We start from the raw sequence: 5,390 nt of genomic DNA on the forward strand, positions 1-5,390 counted from the left end.
TGTCTCATACTGTTCCATTATTGGAGATAGGCAGAAAGATAGTCAATTATTCACTGTGCCTTCAAGGGTGATCTTCCTTTTAAGGCTCATGCTGGAAAAAACTTGTAAAATAACTCAACAGGAAAAAAAAAAACACACAAAACTCCATGTGTCCTGTTAACACTTAAGTAGCTCTTATTTCTCTCCCATCTCTCTAAGTTCGGGGGGCTTTGACATTCAGATCACTTGGACTTTAACCAAAGGTACATTTCTTCACAGGCTCGTCTAACCTCCCAGATGTGTGGTGTGTGGGAAGGAGCCCTGAATGGATGAGTGTTATTTTTCTCTCCATCAAAAAATGAGCTGGGATGGGGCACCTGGGTGGCTCAGTCGGTTAAACATCTGACTTCAGCCTAGGTCATGATCTCGCAGTTCCTGGGTTTGAACCCTGCATCGGGCCCTGTGCTGAGACAGCTCAGAGCCTGGAGTCTGCTTCGGATTCTGTGTCTCCCTCTCTGCCCCTCCTCCACTCACTCTCTGTCTCTCTCTCTCAAAGAAAATGAATAAACATAAAAAAAATTTAAAAAATTTAGTTTTAATTGTAAAACGCACAACATAAAATTTGTTATCTTAACTATTTCTAAATGTATACATTTAGTAGTGTTAAGTATATTTATCATGTTGTGCAACCAATCTCTAGAACATTTTCATCTTGCAAAACTGAAACTCTGTACCCATGAAACAATAGGTCCCCATAGCCCCTGGCAACCACCATTCTTTCTGTCTCTTGAATATGACTACTCTAAATATATAAGTGGAATTGCACAGTACTGGTCTTTTTGTGCCTGGCTTACCTTAGTTAGGCTAACTAATGTCCCCAAAGTTCATCCATGTTGTAGCATGTGTTAGAATTCCTTTCTAAGGCTGAATTATATTCCTTCATATGGATGGGTATACCACATTTTGCTTATCCATTTGTCGATGGACGTTTGGCTATTTATGAATCATTCTGCTATGAACATGGGAGTACAGATGTGTCTTTGAGACCCTGATTTCCATTCTTTTGGATATTAAAATTTCTTTCCTTTGTACACATAACACTCCTGACATCAAATGTGTGGGGTGTTGACCTCATATTAAGGAATTCTCCCATTCTCTGGACACCAACTAGGTGTCCTACAATTCAATTCTGACATTAACTACCTGGAGCTAGCGCAGACCCCGCAGGTTAAGGGCTCAGTCCCACAAGGTTGCCCCCACCCACTTCAGATGCTGATCCCAAGTCCCAGGTTGTGCTTCTGATCAACTGGCCATGAATCAGGAGTTTCCATACCCCCTTCCTTGGGTTTCACAGTTTGCTAGAATGGCTCACAGAACCCAGAGGAAGTGCCTTACTCTCTCTTAAGGGTTTATTATAAAGGATACAGCCCTGGAATAGCCAGAAAGAAGCGATACGTAGGAAAAGGTGTGTGGGAAGGGGCTTGGTGCATCCATGCCCTCTCTGGGTGCACCACCCTCCCACACATTGATGTGTTTACCAACCTGGAGCTCTCCAAACCCCATGGCTTAGGTGCCCTTACTGTTTCCTACAGCTGCTGCAACATTCTACATTCACACAAAAGTTCCAATTTCTCCATGTCTTGTTGAACAGTTGCTATTATTTATTTTGTAGTAGCCATTCTGATGGGTGTGAGGTAGTTATGTCCTACCTAAGAGTTTTGATTTGTATTTCTCTAATTTTTAGTGATATTGAACGTTTTTTTCTGTTGCTGTTGGCCATTTGTATCTTTGGAGAAATGTCTATTTGAGGCACCTGGGTGGCTCAGTCAGATGAGTTTCCAACTCTTGACTTTGGCTCAGGTCATGATCCCAGGGTTTTGGGATTGAGCCCTGCATCAGACTCTGCTTGGAATTCTCTCTCCCACTTCCCCTTTCCCACTGGCACTCTCTCTCTCTCTAAAAAAAATCTATTTAAACCCTCTGCCCATTTTTGAATTGGGTTGTTTGTTTTGTTGTTGTTGAGTTGCAAGAGTCCTTTATTGTTTCCCTTTTCCTTTTAAAAGGCTCCTAGCGTCTGACCTTTGGGGCTCCCAAGCTGTTGTAACACTTTCTTGTGTCGTGAACACCAGTTCTGAAACCCAGAGGCCAAAAATGCTAAGATTTGAAGACATCAACTGTAAACATCAACTCATGTTTTCAGTGACAAAACCAAAAGTAGCAAGTTTTTGCTTTCTTCCAAAATGTTTTTTTTGATTTTCATTCTCAGAATTCTTAAAGGAAGATGATTTTGTGTTTTTCTACTCTTAAAATGATTAATCCTTTGGTTTCATAGTTGGGATGCCTCCTGGGTGTTCTTATTTAATTTTTTGTTTTTCTTCTGTAATCACCCTGAGTACTTTTCTTGGCCTTTTTTTATATGACCCTTTTTTTAACTTCCTATGGAGGCGTCTTCTCCTGCTTCCATGCATGGCCAGCAGAGGGCACCTTAAGAGCAGCTCAGCAGCCCTCGTAGCTGGGTTGAAATTAGCAATTTCCACAGTACCTTTAAAGACCCAGATTCTCCAGCTGTGGGGTTGGTGGGAGCTCGGTCTGGCTTTGGAATTAAGATTAGCTGAGGAAGCTGGGTGGCAGAGAGGTGGTGCAAAAGGGATTCATTAGCCTCAAGGAGGTTAAAGGGGAAATGCAGCCTAATGCCCCAGATCTTCAGACTTCTCTTTTCTTACTAAAGAAGTTGTAAAAGCCACTCTGGGTGGGACAAAGAAAATAAACTTAATATCTTTGATATTTTGCTTACTCCTAGCTGTTGTACTGCAAATAACAGTGACACCATTTGTTAACTTAGACTTTTTCCTGCTCTTTTAATATTTTTCCTGCATATTAAATGTATCTCAAATATAGAGGCACTAGAGTTTTGGACAGCTGAGTTTTCTTAGAGAATAGAACCTAGTTTAGAGAAATGTTCTACATATATTTTTATGTGCGCTCAGGAAAATAGTGAAGGTACAAATGTCCATAATTTCATAGTCTTTAGTTACTTTTTTTCACAATCATTTGCACTTAATTTTCTCTTTTCAATTTGTGTTCATTGTTTTTCAGCTACAAAATAAGCTTAAAACCACAGGTTTTGGTGTACCTTCTTTGAGAGTACATGTTTATCTCAGCCTCCCTCTCCCCAGTGGCTCTGGGATAACATCTGGTCACAAGCCACACTCTGATGTTGGAGACCCAGGACAGCATACCGTGTGCCAGGAGTAATGGGGCAGCACCCACCATAGCAGTTGCCTAGACTATGGTGGGTGCATATCAAGTTAGAGCAAGGAGAAGGAGCACATCACCAGAAGAAGAGCACCCACACTCGAAGCCAGCATTTTTCTTAAGGGCTGCTCTTCATCGCTTTCCTTGATATCCTCAGTTACTTCTGTAACCCATTGGTGAATGCCTTCAGTTTCGGCTTCTTGTTGTAAACCCTTGTCTGTGACTATCTCTTAGAGACTCGAAATTTCAACCACTATTCCTTTGATTTACCCCAGTTCATCAAACAGGCTGTTCTCTTCACCAATGAGGCATTGATTTTCTTGTTCAAACATTTGTATTTCTTCTGGGGATAATTCATCTTCCCCTTTGCCATCTCCCCACATGCTCAATTCAGGTTGTGCTTTGTTCGGAGTCTATTTTGGGTATTCCTCAGTGACAGGTTTTTTTTTTCATAGTCTTTTGAAGGATTCTGTGAAACTTTCTCAGAAGACATAAATTCTCTTGTCTTTGTATTTGGTTCTGGTTCCAACTTACATGATCTTTTCTCATCACTGCTCGTTTAACTCTAGTGGCTCTTTGTTCTGAGTAAAGTTTACATAGTCTTTTTTTTTTTTTTTAAGTTTATTTATTTATTTTTGAGAGAGCATGTGAGAGCAGTTGGGGAGGGGCAGAGAGAGAAAGAGAATCCCAAGCAGGCTCCGTGGTGCAACACACTGAAACAGCACTCCTGTGCTTGCTGGACACGTATCTCCTTGTGGGCTTGTGTCTTAAGTTGCTGAGTTGCTTCTGAGCAGATCCTCACGAATGTCTGAGCACCCTGGTCTATCTGATATGTGTCATCCTCTCACACCCAGACGTGATGTGGCTGTAAGCATTAATATAATCTGTCCTGTGTTCCAGAAGATAACTTCTCAGTTTGCCAGTGTGCAAAAGCTTATGCAGGACAGAAGCGCATGGGTGGTGACCAGCTGGGTGCAGTAAGTGCCAGCACAGAGCAGGTATGCAAGGCACCGAGCTAGAGGCCACAGGCCTTTGTTTCCCCTCAACCCACAGCCATTCCGATCCACCAGATGAAGACAGCACTTCCTCTAAGGGTTATTCTAGAATTCAATGAGATAACACCTGTAGAATGTTTTGGCATTACTTGGCCCCTAGTGACCAATAAAATGTGTTACTGTTGTGATTATTATTGTTACCGTTCTTATTTCTATTTGTGGTGGGAAAGAACTCTGGAGAGAGTGTTGCTCTACAGAGAAGGTGTATTGGGAGGATGGCTAGGAATTTATCAGATGAGGACGAAGGTGGAAGACCACTTCAACTTGAAAGTCTTGGTGACTTGGCTTTGTGAATCATTGTTGCTTTCTGTGAATGGATGTGTGTGCTCGTGCATCCATTTTGGGTGCTGGGACTTGGTGAGGGTTAACAGCCTAGGTGACCGGTACTTGCTGCTCCGTGGCACCTTTCATGAAGCTGAGAGTGCCCAGCAGTTCAGAATCTCTGTTTCTTTTCTGTCATAAGATACTGAAATACATGGAAAAAAGAAAGCATGCCCCTTGGGATGAAGCCAGGAAACCCCAAGGCATCCTTGCAGATGGTCAGGGTCAGGAAATACTGGCTGTGTGCCTTCTGACTCTTACCTCCACTCCCCCTGTGATAAGCCTCCGAGCCTTTTCTCCACAGCCTGGACCAGAACATCAGCGTTACCTGGGGACTTGTCAGAAATTCGGAATGTCGGGGTGCACACAAATAATCTGCATTTTGGCCCAGGTGATTTGAGAAGCACCATCCCAGGCTATTGGTCCAGGCCATACTTTTAGTACTGGTGGTTCTCAGACAGGGATTCACAGGATTTAGGGGGCTGGTGAATGTGGATAGGGAAAGAATACATCCTGATGCTCCCTAACCAAAATTTAGCATTTTTCATTTGAAAATGTAGACAAAACAATGTAGTATTAGCTATATTTCTGATTTTGTTACCAGTGGAAGTGGAGATATTTTCAGATCACCTTACACTTTCTGCAGAAAAATCATTTATGCCCTGCTGAGGATTCTAAGTTATCAGACCTTCCACTCATTCTTGATGTTTAATACGTTCATAAAGAAGCATATTTTTAGTACATCATATTTAGAAAATGTAACTTTTTTTTGGAAATTGG

At 42.1% G+C, this 5,390-nt stretch overlaps 1 pseudogene; it reads right to left on the bottom strand.

The window, feature by feature from the left end:
- Positions 1-2,921: 2,921 nt before the first annotated feature.
- LOC121014147 (syntaxin-18-like) lies at positions 2,922-5,020 on the bottom strand (annotated as a pseudogene).
- Positions 5,021-5,390: the final 370 nt, after the last annotated feature.

This window comes from Herpailurus yagouaroundi, unplaced genomic scaffold (assembly GCF_014898765.1).
Source record: "Herpailurus yagouaroundi ecotype Mexico unplaced genomic scaffold, PumYag 201, whole genome shotgun sequence".
Classification (NCBI taxonomy): domain Eukaryota; kingdom Metazoa; phylum Chordata; class Mammalia; order Carnivora; family Felidae; genus Herpailurus; species Herpailurus yagouaroundi.